The sequence below is a fragment of the Vicia villosa genome, unplaced genomic scaffold, assembly GCF_029867415.1.
Source record: "Vicia villosa cultivar HV-30 ecotype Madison, WI unplaced genomic scaffold, Vvil1.0 ctg.001324F_1_1, whole genome shotgun sequence".
NCBI classification, from domain to species: domain Eukaryota; kingdom Viridiplantae; phylum Streptophyta; class Magnoliopsida; order Fabales; family Fabaceae; genus Vicia; species Vicia villosa.
Genome location: NW_026705575.1, coordinates 547,195 through 566,904, shown reverse-complemented (window position 1 = coordinate 566,904; position 19,710 = coordinate 547,195). Strand labels below are relative to the sequence as shown.

Sequence of the window (19,710 nt, the reverse complement as noted above, 5' to 3'; positions counted from 1 at the left end):
AAACAAGCAAGCCTTATTCTTGTTGGATACAAATATAATGTTAAGTAGATAAAACAAAGTATTAATTCAGCTTTATAACTGTAAAATACTGCCACACAAATCAAGGAAATTTTTCTTCAATGTTGAATTTGGGTAAAAAATTATTTTCTACTTTCAAGAATCTTCAGGCTAGAAACAGCATGAATCCATATATAGCTAGCTACCTTACATTCTACAAAACCTTCAAGAATCACAGGCTAGATTCAACAGTGAGTATTCCAAGCACAACAATGCAAAAGATGGCTTATATCTATCAAAATAATAGAGAAATGTTTTTCACCATGTATATACAATGAATAATAACAGGATTAGAATCGGATGTTCTTGATTGTACAGTCACATTGTAGAGTAAAGCTTTGGATAAGTTAGAGTTAGCATCAACAAAACAGAACAAAAGAAAATATTCAATGAAAAACACTCTAAAGACAATACACTCTAAAGACATTTAATCAAACATGTAATATGCTTAGTTGAAACCCTTAAAACTAAACCCATAAATCATTCCCAATCTTAATATGAAAATATAAACTAATGGAAATATAAACTAAACTAAACTAACCGGCGGTGGAGAAAACGAGTGACGGAGGGACGCCCACGGAGGAGAGAACGACTGACGGAGGGACGCCGACGGTGGTGGCTGGCACCGATGGTGGTGGACGGAAGGGCGATGGAGGATGATACAGTGAGGGTTTTTCGGTTGCAGTGAACAGAAAACGAAAGAGAGAAAGTGAGAAACAGTAACCGGTGAGAAGCGTGTTTTTGTTTTTAATTTTTAGTAATAAAGGCTACTAAAGCGCTTCTGAAAAGCGCTCCCATAGCCTGGTCTATACCAGCGCTTTTGACTAAAAAGCGCTCTCATTAAACCCCCCTATAGCAGCGCTTTGAAAAGCGCTTTAATATACCCCCCTTACCAAAGCGCTTTTAAAAAGCGCTCTCATACCCCCCCTTACCAAAGCGCTTTTTAAAAGCGCTCTCATACACCCCCCCTACCAGAGCGCTTTTTAAAAGCGCTCTCATACCCCCCCCCCCCCTACCAGAGCGCTTTTTTTCATCATTTTCCCTTTGTTTATTAATTTTGTTTTTAGCGAACCCTACAAGAGCGCTTTTTGCTAAAAGCGCTTTAGTAGCTGCGCTGCTACAACTTAATTTTGGCGTAGTGTATCCTTCTACATACAAATTAATAGCATAACAATTTTTATTCTTTGGGTTATCCACAATATATTCAGGAAATCCTCCATTGAACTAGGCAACTACTTGTATTGATAGTTGCTACATATAAGTTTCCATGTTTTTAATGGAGGCTTTAGTATTTTTACTAGATATTTCTTGATTTACCATGATAGATTCTATACAACTATGAGTCACCTTCGTATAATAGTGAGTGAGATTTTCTTCTAATGTCGACACTCGACAGTTTCTTAACTTGTGATTATGATTGTAGTGTTTCAGAGGGTATTCGTTTTATTTTTCTCTTGGATTTAAGGCTTGACTTTTGTTGTTGTTCCGCCTAAATTTTGTATGATATTTCTATCCTGGATTGTAGATCTTAGAATATGGATTTCTCTTCTCGAAATTTATTCTCAAAGACTGTGCAAGAATGTTGTTACCATTCTTCGACAAAGTGGACTTTCATTACATTTTGTATGAAGAAAACAACATGATTGATGCATTAGCTACACTCTCTTCCATGATTATTGTGAATCAATGGAACGACGTCCCTATAATTTCTGTTAAGCGCCTTGATAGGCCTACTGTTGGATCACGATTTTAACAAGTTTGCCACCGAAGAAATTACCGGGTCGAGTCGCGGATCAGTACACTTTCTTTAAGACGTTTCGCGGTACTGCCCAAATTATGCAAAGCAGCTCTTAATAACCACGACGCCTCCAGGATAAAACAGCCCAGTTCTATACTATACGATTACTACTTGCACGGTAGATAATCGGTCTAGAAATACACCCTCACATGGTACTAAGACCATTCAAATATGGTATACATACCATCTTAGTATCTGGTATAATGACCAGTCGTAGTAATTTCTCAAACCAAGAGAAATTTCAATAATTCTCTAAAGAGAATCCAAGAAAAAATTATACTTATAATTTCTCAACTCAAACGAGGAGAAATTAACATTATTCTCTAAGGAGAATTTAAGAAAGTACTCGGAAAATTCAACGAGTAGAAAGAAAGGGGGAGAAGTTGGCGCTTCGACAATTCGAAAGACGCGGAGTTATGAGCGTGAGGAAGGAAAAACTCAAAATAAGTTTTTGGTCTTTTTTGAAATGAAACAAGTGACTTCCTTATATAATGAAGTAAACTAGCCAAGATTTCTAATCTAAGCAATGTGGGACTAAGGAGTTTTTTCAACTAACATACAATGTGGGGCTTTTACTTTTTCAATTCATCAATGTGGGACCTTAACTTTTTCAATTCATCTCCCTATATTGGAATATATTCATAATGTTCCAACAATCCCCCACTTGAATTTAAAAAAGTGTTTCAGAAGTAACGCCAAACGTTTCTAAGATTGTGCATAAGCAAAGGTGTCTACGACTTGAACCTTTGCGTAGCAAGTAGGATTCCGATTCAACAAGAGTAACACTATTGTCTTGAACTCTATCTCAGACATCAGACCCGCACACAACCTTTTCTTAAGGTGTATTCTTAATAGCCCGTGCTTTTAATGGCCCTGCACGTGTATCCCGGTTTAGTGAAGGCTCTAGGAATTTTTCCTCGAAACTCTATAGGAACCGACCTCAGTTCCACAATCACATAGGTGAGTTTATTAAGAGTACTACTGTAGCCTAGGTACTCCCTCATATAGAGTATAGATCTCATTAAGAGTTTCTATTATCTCATCCTCTTATTACTTCAGGATTCATGCTTATTTTATTTACTCTAGCATGATCGCCTCATATTACTCACAACTTGTTATTACCCATTGAACCTATTTCTTGGGATCTCCAGTCATTTAGGTCGGGTTACCATCATGAGCAACTCATTTCTGTATAGGCATTAGTCCCATATTTTTGGATGTATTATGGACTTTCTCTCTAGCTAATCCTTTCGTCAAAGGATATGCTAAGTTTTCATTAGTGCGTACATGATCCACTCTTACAGCTCCTTTAGAGATACAGTCTCTAAAGGTGTTCTGCTTTCTTCTTATTTGATGTCTTTTACCATTATAATAACGGTTCTCAATTTTTGCAATAGCCGCGATACTATCACAGTGGATCAACACAACTGGCATTGGTTTTTCCCATAAGGGAATCTCAGCTAGCAAGCATCTTAACCAACATGCTTCTTATAAGGGAATCTTTGCTAATGCTATCATTTCAGACTCCATCGTGGACTGAGCCAGGATAGTCTGTTTCTTTAATTTCCAAGATACAGCTCCTCCAACTATGTTGAATACATAGCCACTAGTAGCTTTGGAATCACCTGACAAGGTATTCCAATCTGCATCACTGTATCCTTCAAGTACAACAGGAAATTTCTGATAATGTAGGCCGAGATCTATGGTCCTTTAAAGGTACCTCATGACTCGCTCAATAGCTTGTCAGTGCTCGTTACTCGGTCTACTAGTAAATATGCATAACAATTGTAATACGGTGAACTGACTTTATTTGAAATGTTGCGGATAGCATGAGTCGCCACCGACTTTTATTTTATCCAATTTAGGAAAGGCTAAAAGAACAGGAAAAGACCTTTTAAAGATTTTGAGTTTGAGGGGTAAGTTATACAAAGGGAAGGTGTAAGGCACCCTTTGCATCCATGGTTATCCATGGGCTCTTAATTGCTTAGCTCACTTTGTTTTGATTTGTTTGAAAAGTAGGGTGTGAATAGGAAAAAGATTTGTTAAGGACTTTAGCTTGTAAATAAGCGTAACCTCGTTTTGAAAGTATTTGAAAAATGAGTGGGAAAAGTATTTTTGATTTGAATTTGAAGCGAGCAAGCAATTAAAAGCTACTTACCCTAAGTTTGAAAAAATGTTCTTTTAGCTTTTCGGGTGAAAGGGTCCATCCATACCATAAGAGGGCAGGAAGTCTTTCAATTGGATTTGAAGGGTCATCGAGAAATCGTTCGCCATAAGACTGTCCCTTGCCATAAAGAGGGCGGGTAGTCTAAGGGAAGGATATAATAGTCATTTTATCTTTTTAGGCATCATGCGAGGATACCTTAGCAATAGGGACAAATTATTTACGAGGCAACATCGAGGGAGTTTCAATAACTTTGAAGGCAACAGGCAACATTGCTTTAGGTATCCTCGGAATCGAGGGACTTGACTATTTAGTATACTTAGAGGCAACAAGGCAACAATTGAATAAGGCAACAGAAGAGGTTACCCTAAAGGTGCGTGGGTGCAACAATCACGTGGTTCAATTCAGTTATTTATCTTATAATTAGTGAGCTAATTTGTTTTAAACAAGGGTTACACTCCCTAGGATTACTAACCACGCAGTTAAAAAATAAAGGCAAAAAAAACATAATGTCCTTTTACAATAAACACCTGCGGGGAAGGGGAAATAAAAGACAGAAAATAAGAGGGAACAATAATTAAGATAAACCCTTGAATGCCTTGATCTTCCTCAAACTCTCAATCGACTCTGAAAATTAAAAGGAAAATAAACAAGGGTTGGTGTAGGAGAGATTCATTGACCATTGAAGTAAACCCTAATTTAACCTATAAAGCAAAAATTAAAAGATAAAATAACATTTAAATAAAAATAAGATTAGAACTTAGCTTTTTTATTGGCATGGCGCGTAGTCGAAGGATTTTGATCAACCCTGAAAATTTGGCACAAAGAAGAGAAAAGGTTTTAGTGTATGAGTGATCTCAACAATTATAACGTGGCAGATCAAAAATTAAAACGGTAATAATTCGGGCAAAAAATGGCAAGGTAAAAGGCAAACCCCAAAAGGGACAGAAATTAACTATGGTTAATGGAAGGAACGGATAAAAATCTAGACTAAGGTTAATGGACAACACTTACCAATGACAGTGATTAGTTATCATGCTAACATCAGGGTTTAGGGCATAAAAATAAATTTCATTTAGCCAAAGTTAAATTATTACCTAAAATAACTATTAATTTAAAAAGCCTAAAAAACAATTATTTTTAATGTTATAAGCAAAATCGGACTTTCGATTTAATATTAATGATTAAAATATAATATTACTTAGTTAATATAAATTTTTAAAAAAATAATAATAAAAAAAAGAAAAGAAAAGAAATAAATAATTAAAAAGAAATTAAGTAATTAAAACTAAAAATAAAATAAGACTTAGCTCTGGATTAGGTGTTGTGATGGCTTGAAGGTCCACCATGGGACTGGAGGCTCTAAAACGTTAGATTAATCCACGCATGCATAAGCTATGAATGTCTGCAGAGCAGTCAAATGCTCACGATGGTAGTACCTCACAAAACAATACATAAATAAATGGGGAAATTAATACAAATACTAATTACAATTAAAAAAATATTGAAACAAATGTGAAGTGATTTTTTAATTAAATTAAATATGAATATTTTTTTTATCTAGAATGATAAAAAATAGTTTTAAAACCAAAATAGCCAACACACAGTAAATGCCTAGTAAAGAAAACTTAAATCTAAGTGGCATGAAACGTACATCAGTACATGGATATGCATGTCTTTTTCTAGAAAAAATATTAACACAAATAACAAATGAAAAATAATTGAAACAAACAAAAGTGAAAACATTAACAAATTTGAAAAGTTAAGATTAAATGAAATCCAACTTTAAAATGACGTAAGCGTTCTCTCTCGATCACTTTGGCTTGTATACCAATTTCAGGCACCACCCTTAAATTCAAAACAAGCATGGCACACTACCTGGAAAATAATACCAAAGACGTCACGATGGCGGCGGCAGTGATTGAGTGCTTTCACGATGTTGCTGTTAACGGTATGATAAATGGTACAGCCACAAAATCAACGCAACAGAACCACTACATCTCACAATCGAAAAAGAAATTCACAACCTTTATTGTGGAGCTGCCGCGTGGAGGATCTACGGACGTCGGAGCTTTTCTGGCATGGGTTGTTGTTGTTGATACACAGCGGCAGATGCACGGGAATGACTGGTTTTTTTGATGGAGTGACTTGTTTTGGTTATGGTGCTTCGGTGGAATATTATGTACGTGAGAGAGGCATCCCCAATAAGGGTTAGTTGTTGTTAGTTTATATAACAGAAAAAACTAGGTTAGAATGATTAAAATGGAACAAAACCAATAATCAATTAAAATAATTAAAATTCAAAATTAAATATTATTTGATTCCAATTTATGATTATTTTAATCAACTATATAGATTCACTCTTAAAATAGAGGTTACCATCTAAAAAAGAAAAGGAGAACCAAATCTCTCAAATTTTTTATTTTATAATATATTTTTTTAGATATTTTTGTGAATAAAATATGAATAAAGTGAAAAAAAAATTTTAATAAATAATGAATAATAAATACGAAAATAATATTTAAATATTAAAAAAACTATTTTTTTTTTATTTTTTTTTAAATATAAATTTAAAACAGAAATAAAGTTAGTAAGATAAAAAATGTCAGTAGTAGGATTCGAACCTGAGACCTCTTGCTCTTGTATCTCTTACGCTCAAATCCTTACACGTTGTGCCATGTCACTTATTTGAAATAAAATGACAATGACACATATATGAGTAGGGGTGTTCGCGGTGCGGTTTGGTTCGGTTTTGAGCATAAAAGTCATCCTAACCGCGAGATAAAAATGCATGCGGTTCGGTTTGGTTCGGTTGATTTTTAAAAAGTCATCCAAACCAAACCAATGCGGTTAGGATCGGTTCGGTTGACTGCGGTTTACACTATAAAATAAAAATGTACTGAAATAAAAGGAAAAAGGAAAGTAAATCAATGTCAATATAATATATGATATTATACCATACAAAAGAAATTATATTACAAGAACCGTAGAGAACTAAAATACAAAAACTAAGTGGATTATGCCAAAACTTAAGTTAATAAATTAATTATTAAAATTCAAAACGTTAGATGTGGCTGTGCGTAATTGAATTTGGAAAGATAATAAATTAATTATAAAAATTTAAAACTTAAGTTAAATATGCGGTTTGGTTCGGTTCCGTTCGGTTTCGTGAAATAAAAACCGCAAACCAAACCAAACCGTGCGGTTCAGTCCAAAAACCATCCAAAATCATCCAAACCAAACGCGGTTTTTTGCGGTTTCGGTTTGGATTGGTTCGATTTGCGGTTTTGCTTTTGGATTGGTTCGGATACGATCACCCCTATATATGAGGGCAAATTTTGGGGTATGACAACAATCTTACGACATACATAATGTCGGGTCTAATACAATCAGTGACATATCTAAGGCTGCCAGTGATACTCACATACTTTGTTTGTCTTACACTTTCACAAGTGTTCTTAAACAATTTCACACTTGGATCATATGGTGTGCACACAGGTTTACAATCAAAGTATTTATATTTCTTTAAGATCTTCTCCACATACACTACTAAAAATAAGAGATTTGGTTTCAAGATTTTACATCAGGTATCAAGATAACTGATGTGTAAAATATTTCTTAAAGGATTTTACATCAGGTTTTATAATAAATTGATGTGAAAAAAATATGATTTAATGATTTTACATCAGATATTTAACTCCAATGATGGAAAAAATAATGCGGTGGCAAACTTGTAATTAAAATGAAAATAGTTTATAAAGCCTTTTACATCGGTGCTAATAATAACCCGATGGGAAAAGTTTACTAATTGGGCTTTTACATCAGCCCATATTTCCACCGATGGGAAAACATAATGCGGTGGCAAAGTTGTAATTAAAATGAAAATAATTTATAAAGCCTGTTACATCAGCCCATATGTCCACCGATGGGAAAAGTGCCCATTTCCACTAAAACCTTAACTATACTCAAACATTTCATTTTTTTCTTTCTGCGTTATTTCTCAGCCGCCCCTTCCACTATTTTCTTCTTTCTGCGTTATTTCTCACCCTTCCTCCGCGACGTCCGCCTCAGCCGTGACATCCCTTCCTCCGCGACGACCGCCTCACCCTTCCTCCGCCGTAACCACCACCGACTACCGTTTCTTCCACCGTCACCCAGTTTCGTCCGCCGCTCCAACCAGGTTCTTCCGCCGTCACCCTTCCTCCGCCGTCACCCAGTTTCGTCCGCCGTCTCTAACCAGTTTCTTCCGCCGTAACCCTTCCTCCGCCGTCACCACCACCACTTGTTGCCTCCTCTTTCTAAGGTAACCTACTACATTATCTTGCTATCATTTTACTGTTATATTTGTCTTTAATCTCAAGGATTAATCTATGTAATTTTGTGCGGACAATATCTAATTTAAAAAAAAAAAGAAACTGATTTCTAAATCTTGCTAGATTTTTGTTCTTGGTAAAGTTTAGTTACAAAAAGTTTGTGAAAAATTATTCACGTGGTTGTGTTAATTTTCTTTTCTTCTTCTTTGTCGAGACAGAATAGTTCTGATAATGGATGAAATAGGATGCCCATGTTTTGTAGGACCTACGGCAACACAAATTTTATCGACATGTTTTTTCTTTTAAGTAGAATGAAAATAATTGATTAGAAGAATGATTGAATTTTTTACCTTACAAGGTATATTCCTAGACTTATTAGGTGTATGAATAATTCCTTTTTGACATTGTGATAATGTGACCCTACCTACAAAGTGTCATTAATCAAATTCATATCACTATACTTAGTGCCCAACCCATCTTGATTAGCTTCTTTTTTGGAGGTGTTTTCCCCAAAGCTTGGAGTTTCTAATTTCATTTAATTTTTTTACTTCAACATAAATTGCAAATAAAATATATTACATAAATTGCAAATAAAATATATAATATTTGTCCGTTATGCCAATTTAATTAATAATTATACAAAAAATTGAGGTATATATACAATTTAATTAATAATTAGTTAAAAACAGTACAAAATAATTGAGCTTTTGTGTTTCATCCTTTGGGGAACTTATGAAAGATCAGTGGGGTATATATACAATTCAAGCAAAACATGTTAGCTAGCTAGGACATTTTATGAGGATCAGACGAGTACTCATTATGCATTAGAAATGTTTACAAAAAAAGATAGGTGCATTACATATCATACAGCACAGCTATCATGCAATATAACAATATCTTACCACCATATTCCCTTTTCATTATTTTGTTTACTAAGCTATATTATCATGTCCCTTTCACAATTCTTGGTTATCATCATCGAATAAAATAAGGAAAAGTATTAAAAAACGGCTCTATATTATAATTCACTGCCTTTGAAAATTGATAAAATAATTCAGTGCTTCCTTAGGAAAAGTGATTAAAGGTTACAAATTAAAATTAGTGATTAAATATACTTTGACCTATGCGATTTGAATATATATATATACACGTCATATTATATATAAACTATACTTAGAATTGATTCAAATTTCACCAATGTTTTAGTTGTTCTTAAGTTTACGTTGTAGGTATGAATATTATATATAAACTATACTTAGAATTGATTCTAAGTATTAATTAAAAGAATACTTTAGTAAGCCTAAAGTGTTGTCCCTCATAACATATGCTATAACAATTATTTGATATTATATAAAAACTATACTTAGAATTTATTCTAAGTATTAATTAAGTTTACGTTGTAGGTATGGATCGTAGTTGGATGAGAGCTAATCGATTAAGTGATGAGTACGAACATGGGGTGATGGAATTTCTAGAGTTTGCTGAAAGTAATGCTAAAAAAGATCTTCCTCCTCCTAAAAGTAATTTCTAGAGTTTATAGAGTTTGCCACCTCCTACCACTTATTCATGGGTAAGTTTTTATGAATTTCTGTTTCTTATTTTTTAATTTTGATATATAACATAGATATTTTATGTGACTTTTGTATTTTCATACACATGTACAGAGATCATTGGCAATTAATAGTCATGTGTCCAAGAGACAATATTGTGGTCGTCTTTTGTTCACTTCATGGTGGTATTGATAAAGACACGAAGAAAATTGTTTCGACGTAAGTTTATCTTTCAAAGAAACTTTATCTTTTAAATTGATATTGATAAGTAATTTCATATTTTATGTGACTTTAAATGATTTTTTTTAATTAGTGCTTTTGAGGTTCATCAATTTGCAAATTATGGCAATAGAAAAAAGGCTACATGGCATAGACCCAATGTAAGTGTGATGTAAATTATAATTCTATATTTAATTTTAGGGTTAATGAACTTTTTGGTCCCTCTAAATATTGCAGACTTCGTTTTTAGTCCCTCCAAAATTTTCCTTTAAGAAATCATCCCTTCAAAATTTTTCGTCTAAACTATTGGTCCCTAACGTCAAATTTGCTAGAAATTAGCTACGACTTTAGCCACCGATTAGCTACGAAATTTGACGTTAGGGACCAATAGTTCGGAAGAAAAATTTTGAAGGGACGATTTCTTGAAGGAAAATTTTGGAGGGACTAAAAACGAAATTTGAAATATTTAAAGGGACGAAAAAGTTCATTAACCCTTAATTTTATGATAATTATTCAATAATTATGTTTTTCATTTGTAGACAAGGAAACAACATAACTCTAATGATTGTGGATACTATGTGATGAAAAATATGTTGGACATTGTCTCTGCAAATATAACTGGATCTTGGATGCAGGTAAAAAAATAACTTTAATTTGTTATTTACTTCGCGTTTTGCAACTTAATGATAATTTTCAAAGAATAACTCTATTATACATTTACGTATTGTAGGTATTTGATGATCCTACAGAATTAACACAAGAAGATTTGTATGATTTGCGACTCCATTGGGCAAAATGTTTCTTTGAGTTATATAAAGAATAACTTTATGTTTAGTGTTTTTATTTTGTAGTAGAAAATGTGTGTAAACTTTTCTTATCATTTTGTACACTTGTGTATCCTAAATTAATACTTTTGAATAGTTTGACGAATATATATGCATATATCTTAGCTATTTGGTGCAATTAAATGTGGTTTGTGTGTTGTGGGAAAAATGTGCAAAGTAGCGACCTTACATTGGTCTGTGTAGTATTTGTGTATTATATTGGAAATTAGGTAAAAAAATTACAGGTTAAAATAGGGAAAATTGGAATAACAATCAAATTATGCTAAAAACCAGAAAAGATATTACATCTGGCCGTATTAAAAACCGATGTAAAATGTACTCTATTACATCGGGTAAAATGCACACCCAGATGTAAAATATGGCGCATAAAAAATGGCATGATTTTTCACATCGGGCCTTTCTAAAAACCGATGTAAAAGGTCATCTATTACATCGGGCAAAATGAATACCCGATGTAAAATATAGCGCATATTTTTGTTTAATAAAAAATTGCATTATCTTTCACATCAGACATCTGAATTCAACCGATGTGGTATGCTAATGTTTCACATCGGGCTTTGGCCCGATGTAAAATGTCTCAGACTTATTACATCGCCTGGCTTTACATCGGGTCCAGACCCGATGTAAAAAGTAGTTTTTACCCGATGTAAAAAGTACTTTCTGCACTAGTGATAGTATGATTGATCTAAAGAAATCCCTAGCTCGGATCTAGTGATCTTGATACCAAGAATCACACTTGTTTTTCCGAGGTCTTTCATATCAAAATTGTTGCACAATAATGATTTCATAGCATTAACGGCATGAATAATTGATCCAAATATGAGCAGATCGTCTACGTATACACATATGATAGTGCATATGCGATTCTCAGATTTATAATAAACGCAATTGTCACTTTCATTCACTTTGTATCCATTCGATATCATTAAGTTATCAAACTTTTCATGCCATTGCTTAGGAGCTTGTTTTAGTCCATACAGAGACTTATCTAACTTACAGACCTTGTTTTCTTGTCCATGGATCACAAACCCTTCTGGTTGTTCCATATAGATTTCTTCTTCTAACTCACCATTTAAAAAGGCAGTTTTAACATCCATTTGGTGTACTATTAAATTATAAATAGCAGCAATTGAAACAAGTACCCTAATGGATGTAATTCTAGTGACTGGAGAGAAGGTATCGGAGAAATCTACATTTTCTCTTTGTCTAAAACTTTTGGCTACAAGGCGAGCCTTGTATTTATTAATAGTTCCATCAGGTTTTAGTTTCTTTTTTAAAACCCATTTACAACTGATTGGTTTGCATCCAGGAGGCAAGTCTACTAAGTTCCAGGTCTTGTTAGACTCTAGAGATTCTACCTCATTGTTTATAGCTTCTTGCCATAAATATGCATCCATAGATGACAAGGCTTCTTGAAGATTTACTAGATCTTCTTCTACATTATAAGCCGCATAATCAGGCCCATAGTCTTTAGAAACTATTACTCTTTTACTTCGTCGAAGTTCGGTTTCTGCATTGTCGCTGCTTTCTGTGCTTCTTATCACAAGAATGTGACTCAATTGAGTGCCCCCACTATTTCTCGATTTGAAGGGAAATTCGTATACTTAGAAATCATCATCATTTGATTCTATGAACACTTTTGCATTTAGGTCATAAAACCTATATGCCTTACTGTTTGCTGCATATCCAATGAGTACACATTCATATGCTCTACTAGCGAGTTTAACTCGTTTTGGATCCAGAATTCTGCCATAAGCCAGACATTCCCAAGTTCTCAAATAAGACAAGTTTGGTTGTCTTTTCTTTAATATCTCATAAGGAGAGATATTACTCTTTGACTTGGGAACTCTATCCAGGACATAACAAACAGTCAATAAAATTTCCCCCACTAATGAGGTGCAACACCAGAATTTATCATAATTGCAACAAAAAGTTCAGTAAGAGTTCTATTCTTTTTTTCTACTTTACCATTCATTTCAGGGGAATATGGAGCAGTCGTTTCACGTACAATTTCATGTAGTTTATAAAAATTATTAAATAAACTAGAATCATACATATTACCTATCACTACAAATTCTTACTAAATCATTTTCAAATTCTTTACAAAGTTTTTAAACTTATCAATTTCGTTCACAAAAATATCATTCTTTGTGATGATGGTGTACAAATCTACCCCAATAAATTGACTAAATCTTTCCTTATTTATAAGAAAAAGAAAAAACATAAACATGATTCTTTATAATCTCGGGAGCATACATGACATCCTTCAAGATTGAAGTCTTTTCATAGGTGGACCTTGTTCCACTTCTCCAATATCGATAACATTAGTGGTGTGGACATCTTCCAACAACACTTTCTTATCTTTAGTATTCGTGTATGTTTTAAACGTAACACGATCATAGGAAACACGACGAGAGACGCATTTTTTTATCCACCAACCATCAGATCCATCAATCGTGTTGATTTCAATGATCATGTGAGTAAATTTTCCATTAGCCAGGTTAACTCGTGCATTACGGGCTACATCAAGTTCAAGCATTACATGCTACATCTCTTAGCCATATGACTTAGTTTTCCACAGTTGAAACAAAAGGAAAACAACGTCATTTCTTTGAGGTGGTTGTTGTCTAGTTGGAGCAATTGAGGCCATAGAAGGGTTCCCATTCTTAATTCGGTTCACAATATTGCAGTTCTAATTCTATAATGATTTTCCATATGGCTTTAGAACCAGACCGAATTTATTTTTGTTGTTTAAAGCAACCAAGACTTTTCCAATTAATCATGTCTCTGATATTCTTCTTTAATGAGAATAATCAGTCTCTAAATAAAAAATTATTTTGTTTTCTAACAAAGCATAATTCATAAAAACTTTCAAACTATGGGCAGTTTGTCAATAATAAAAGAAATTCAAATTGTTCATATAAATACATATCTTTAGTGATTATCTCATGAGAAATTTTTGAAGTTCGTGACTTTGGGTATCCACTGACCTTTCATCTACCATTTGATACTTCACGTAGCTGCTAAAATCATTCTTTTGTTCTCTAGCTTCTTCAATGTCATACTTGTTATTCAGATTCTCTTAAACATATTTTGAAGTATCGCAATTACTATAATAGTCATATAGATCATTTGCGATTTCATTCAGAATGTTATAATCATTCTTTCTATAAGGTGATTTCTTTTCTAAGCTGTAAATTATTCGCTTTAATCTGTGCAACAGATTCAACTTCAACACTATTACGTGTTCCTTTTTTTAATCCTCAGATTTCTTACCGTTAGTTTGTTCGGTTGACCCAAAGGGAGCAACAAAATATCCTCGGTCAAAATGTTAGCTATCTTTTTCAACATTAAGAAGAAAATTATTTGTTGCCAACATTTGAAGTGACAACTCTCAAACATGAACGGTTTGTCAATGAAAGTATCCGCAGAAGTACCAATAACTTCTTCAGTAGCCATGGCAATTCGAAACGTCTTAAAATTGTTGGATCACGATTTTAACAAGTTTGCCACCGAAGAATTACCGGGTCGAGTCGCGGATCAGTATGCTTTCTCTAAGACGTTTCGCGGTACTGCCCAAATTATGCAAAGCAGCTCTTAATAACCACGACGCCTCTAGGATAAAACAGCCCAGTTCTATACTATACGATTAATACTTGCACGGTTGATCATCGGTCTAGAAATACACCCTCAGATGGTACTAAGACCATTCAAATATGGTATACATACCATCTTAGTATCTGGTATAACGAGCAGTCGTAGTAATTTCTCAAACCAAGAGAAATTTCAATAATTCTCTTGAGAGAATCCAAGAAAAAATTATACTTATAATTTCTCAACTCAAACGAGGAGAAATTAACATTATTCTCTAAGGAGAATTCAAGAAAGTACTCGGAAAATTCAACGAGTAGAAAGAAAGGGGGAGAAGTTGGCGCTTCGACAATTCGAAAGACGCGGAGTTATGAGAGTGAGGAAGGAAAAACTCAAAATAAGTTTTTGGTCTTTTTTGAAATGAAACAAGTGACTTCCTTATATAATGAAGTAAACTAGCCAAGATTTCTAACCTAAGCAATGTGGGACTAAGGAGTTTTTTTCAACTAACATACAATGTGGGACTTTAACTTTTTCAATTCATCAATGTGGGACTTTAACTTTTTCAATTCATCTCCCTATATTGGAATATATTCATAATGTTCCAACACCTACTCATATTTTCGCAATAGAAGCGATCATCGACAACAAACCGTGGTATCACGACATCAGAAGTTTTCTTCAAAAGCAAGAGTACCCGCTTGAAAATGTGTTACAAAAGCAAGAGTACCCGCTCTAAAATCTTTCTCTAATTTTTTTAATTATTAAAAAATAATATTTCTTATTTTTTAGACCGAATTGCTGACAAAATATATTAGAGAGTGTGTGACTCGTCTCTAATTTCAGTCTCCAACATTCAAATTTAAAAATTGGTCTCAATTTGTGATATTCTGTCTCGATTTCGGACTCTATTAGACACCAAATTAAATTCCTCTCTAATGTCTGTCACTATTTTAAGTTTTTCTAGTAGTGTTTGAAAAATATAAAGTATTTTTCATGATCCAAACTTGACATGAGGTGAATCATGCCCTAATGTGGCTCTTTATTCTAAACTTCAAAAATTTGATTAAAATCAAACTGTTTGATTTATGCATGTGTAAAAAAACAATTTAAGAACTCAACTCTAAGATGTACAATCATGTGAGGAGATTCAATAAAGATAAAACCAAAACCAAAACCAAAAGCTAAATGAAAATAAACAAAACATAAATCCTAAGAGGCAGAGGTGATTTTAGCTTGGTTACACCTTACAATAATCAGACCTAATATTGTTTATGTTGTTCATGTTGTCTGTTAGTTTCTTGTCTCTCTCACTACAATATATTAATTAGACAATGGTTTTTCGTATTCTTGGCTACAATCTAGGAAGCTAGTTTCAATGCCTTTTATTTTCCTCATCGTCCTCATTGAAATTACGTGTCTCTTCTAATATTCAAAGGGATGGCGACTCCACAAAACGTATGCCATCCACACGTTTTTATATCTTGGATATCCTTTTTTTCTTGGAAAAACAAGAAACATGATACTATATCCCACCATTCTACAAAAGTTTAGTATATTGTGATATTACACCCACAACCATTGAAATAGTTTGGTTATGTTGGATTGTTTTGGATATGGGTGTCCCTCTTTCCGAACATACTCCTTGTGATAGCAAAAATGTCATCCAAATTGTTTACAATTCAATATTTTATATGAACGTACAAAGTCCTTTGAGATTGATTGTCACTTCATAATCATCTTTAGCCAAGAACAACTACACTATATTGTCAGTCTCTAGGGGTGGAAAAACGGGTCGTGGCCCGCCGGGCCGACCCGTGCATCTGCCATAAAATGGTGGATTGGGTTAGGATTTTGGGCCGCTGGGCCGACCCGCGCATCCGCCATAAAATGGCGAGTTCGGTTGGAATTTTGGGTCCGCCGCCCACCAATGGTCGCCCCGTCAAAACCCGCCGCCAGCTAAAGTCCGTCTCGCCAATTCATTCAGCATATTCCCCTTAAGTCCGCCCTTTTTTTAGTTAATTATAGTAATTTTAATTCTTGATGATTTAATTTATACAATTATTTGTAAATATATGCAATATTTTTCAAGTAAAATTTGTTAAAGAGATATTTTATAAAAAATTATTTTAAAAAAGTGAAAAATTTAATTGAAAGTAAAAAAACTATTAATCTATTAAAAAATATAAAAATAAATTAATAAAAAATTAGGCGGGTAAGTCCGCTGCCCGCCACCTTGGCGGGGAAGACTTGATTTTTAAGCCCGTTTTGACTTGACGGACTTGTCTACCCCGTTCTTTTTTGGGCGGACATAAGGCACGGGGCGAGTTGTCCATTTTGCCACCCCTATCAGTCTCCTCCTCCTTAGGTTTTTAAGAAGACGAATTTTCCATTTAAAGTTTTTATTTATTGATTAAGAAACTCTAAAAAATTATTATTATAATGCATCATGGATTGGGGTTTGAGGGTAAGTCATATTTTATTATAATCCATTTTGTATAGACTTTTGAATACTAAATAAAACTCTAGCGAACTTTCTCTTTTAAATTATGCTATTCACATACAAATTTTCAATTCAATAGATGGTGGTTTCTTACTTGTTCAATTTTTTTCCTTAACTTAAACATGTCAAATATAACTTTGAAAATACATTTCTATTTAAAATTAATTATATTTTATTAATATAAGAGAAATGTTATAACGACATAGGATAATAAAATAAAAGGAGTATTTAAAAAAAGTATGTTAACTTGTACCTAGGTACAATTTGAATAGCACATTGTAAAAACTAATAGACATAATATCAAGTGATGCATCAATTTTTAAATGAATCTAAAGAACAAATTTATATTGATGGATATAAGATGAGTGGATTATTACATAAGCAACTTGCATTACACAGGGAAAAAAACAAACTCGATAATCTAGGAGGCTTGCTAAAACACGCCAGCAATCAAATAAAAATAATCTCACATGTTGGAGAGCATCCTACAACATAGAATAATTCATTCAAAACTTCAAGCTTGTCGAATGGATCTATGAAAGGAGGAGTGTGGAGGATCACAGACTGCATTGATGTTGAGTTCTTAATAATATACTTCACAAATTCCAATTCATATCTATCATAATTCGTTACTTTACACTTTCTAAACAACGCGCGGTTCAAACCATCTTAGGTCAAATGGTTTCAGAAGTTGAGGCTTGTCAAAGAGAAAATATTGAAGATTTGGACAATCATTGAGCATTCCATATACCATGTACCAATCAGGCTTCATTCTCGCAAACACAAGCTCCAAATGAGTTAAATTGGAAAAAAGACCACGATCATACACCTGCATGAGTTATGCATTTTTCAAATAAATGAAATTGAGTCATAAAAAGAGTAAAAAAGCTTCATTATTCTTATATGATTTGACAAAAAATAACTATTCCAAACCTCTTCCAAGCGCAGGAACTGAACGTTAGACAAGGCAGTGAGAGGAGGAATATGATAAAAAGGATATATGTTATTAATGTTTGCCCTGATTAAATTGGATAATCTTATAAACTTAGCCTTATCTCCATGAAACCCCCATTCATACATTAAAGTTAAATCTTTTGCTTCAAATTCCTCAAGAATTGGACACCCATTAAGAAGTTCAGAAAGATACCATCGTTGCTTGAAGTAAACCTTAAACAAATGAAGAATCTTGAGTGATGCAAGTTCAACAACAGTAGAAAATTCATTAAAACTTATCTCTTTCAACTTGAGAATCACGAGAGTTCTGAAGCTGAAAATGAAACAAGGAGAACATGGAAGGAATAATAAGAGTTCAAGATGGCTCATTCCACGTTCGGCTAACGCGGTTAAAGAATTCTTAAAAAGGGTAGTTTCCACTCCTGCATATAAAGAAATGGTTACTCTTGTGATAGGAATCTTCTTTTCAATGTATCTTGGCACCATTTGTGCGAAAAGGGTTGCACAAACCATCATCATGAAGTTGGGATAGGATTTACTTCGGGTTTCCACAAAGCGTTGATCATTGATGTCGAGAGTGGGAACTAGGAGGGGGAGATGCATCCATCTCTTTGAAAGAACAGTTGTGGCATGAACATCTTCAGTTGGCAAAAAAGAGAGAATGTGACACATTGGGCAACATACTAATCCATTTTGAATTGGGCTTTGTTACTACTGACGGTTTTTGCAGTTGATATACATTCGGATACTTATAGGAATTTCCTTTCATCAATCTCTCATGTCCGTTTGTTTTCTCAAGAAAATAAACGATAGTTAACCTCCAAGAACTTAATTATTGAAATGATTACTTTTTCAATAACAAACAACTTTGAGAACAGAGACAACTTAATGGTGTGGCTGCACGCCTGCACTTAATGTTTTGTTTTGTTTCTTTCAAATTCTTTTCTAGAATTTCATAGTACATCTCTTTCTATCATATGAATATTGTTAAAAAGATGTTTTTTTACCAGTTTAGTTGTTGTAACCGGTTCCCGGGCTTTGACTAATATGCATAAGGATTTACTTATGCACCATGCATAAGCCTACGTAAGTCATTGAATCATGTTTTTAATCTAGTATTGAGTATTGAGTATTGAGTGGTGAGTATTGAGTATTGAGTAATAACAATTGATGTCTAAAATTTGATCCAATGGTCCATAATAATCTATGCATGGTGCATAGATTTTTATCTATGCACGATAACTGCACCCCGGTCCCCGGTTACCCTATTTTACATAGAAACGGAAGCGAAAGTGATTGGACTGTAACCAGTTACCCTATATGCGGTAATCGGTTACAACCGGCAGTTTCAGTTTTTATGTTTTAGTTTTAATTGTGTTTAGTTTCCCAATCACTTTGTTGTATATAAGAGATTTAATGCTCCCTACTGTTGTTAATGTCAATTTTAATTCTCCAGAGAGAATAGACTTATCAGGTATTGCATATAATCTATTTCTCACAAATTTAAATTTATCGACCAGTTATACTCAACGTACAATATTCATCAATATCATCATCATCGCTCACACCCTAAGTCATTTCTAACCTAAAGTAGATAGAACTACTATATCATCTCGACGACAATCTCTCAGCCAACTTCAACAACACGGTAAACATCCATATCGTTTGTACTGACGATCTCTCAACCGACACAACTAACACGGAGACATTATACTT

General features: G+C 33.7%; 1 pseudogene; it reads right to left on the bottom strand.

Annotated features, from left to right (window-relative positions):
• Nucleotides 1-17,490: 17,490 nt before the first annotated feature.
• LOC131634651 (F-box/FBD/LRR-repeat protein At2g26030-like) lies at nucleotides 17,491-18,666 on the bottom strand (annotated as a pseudogene).
• Between the last annotated feature and the right edge of the window lie 1,044 nt (nucleotides 18,667-19,710).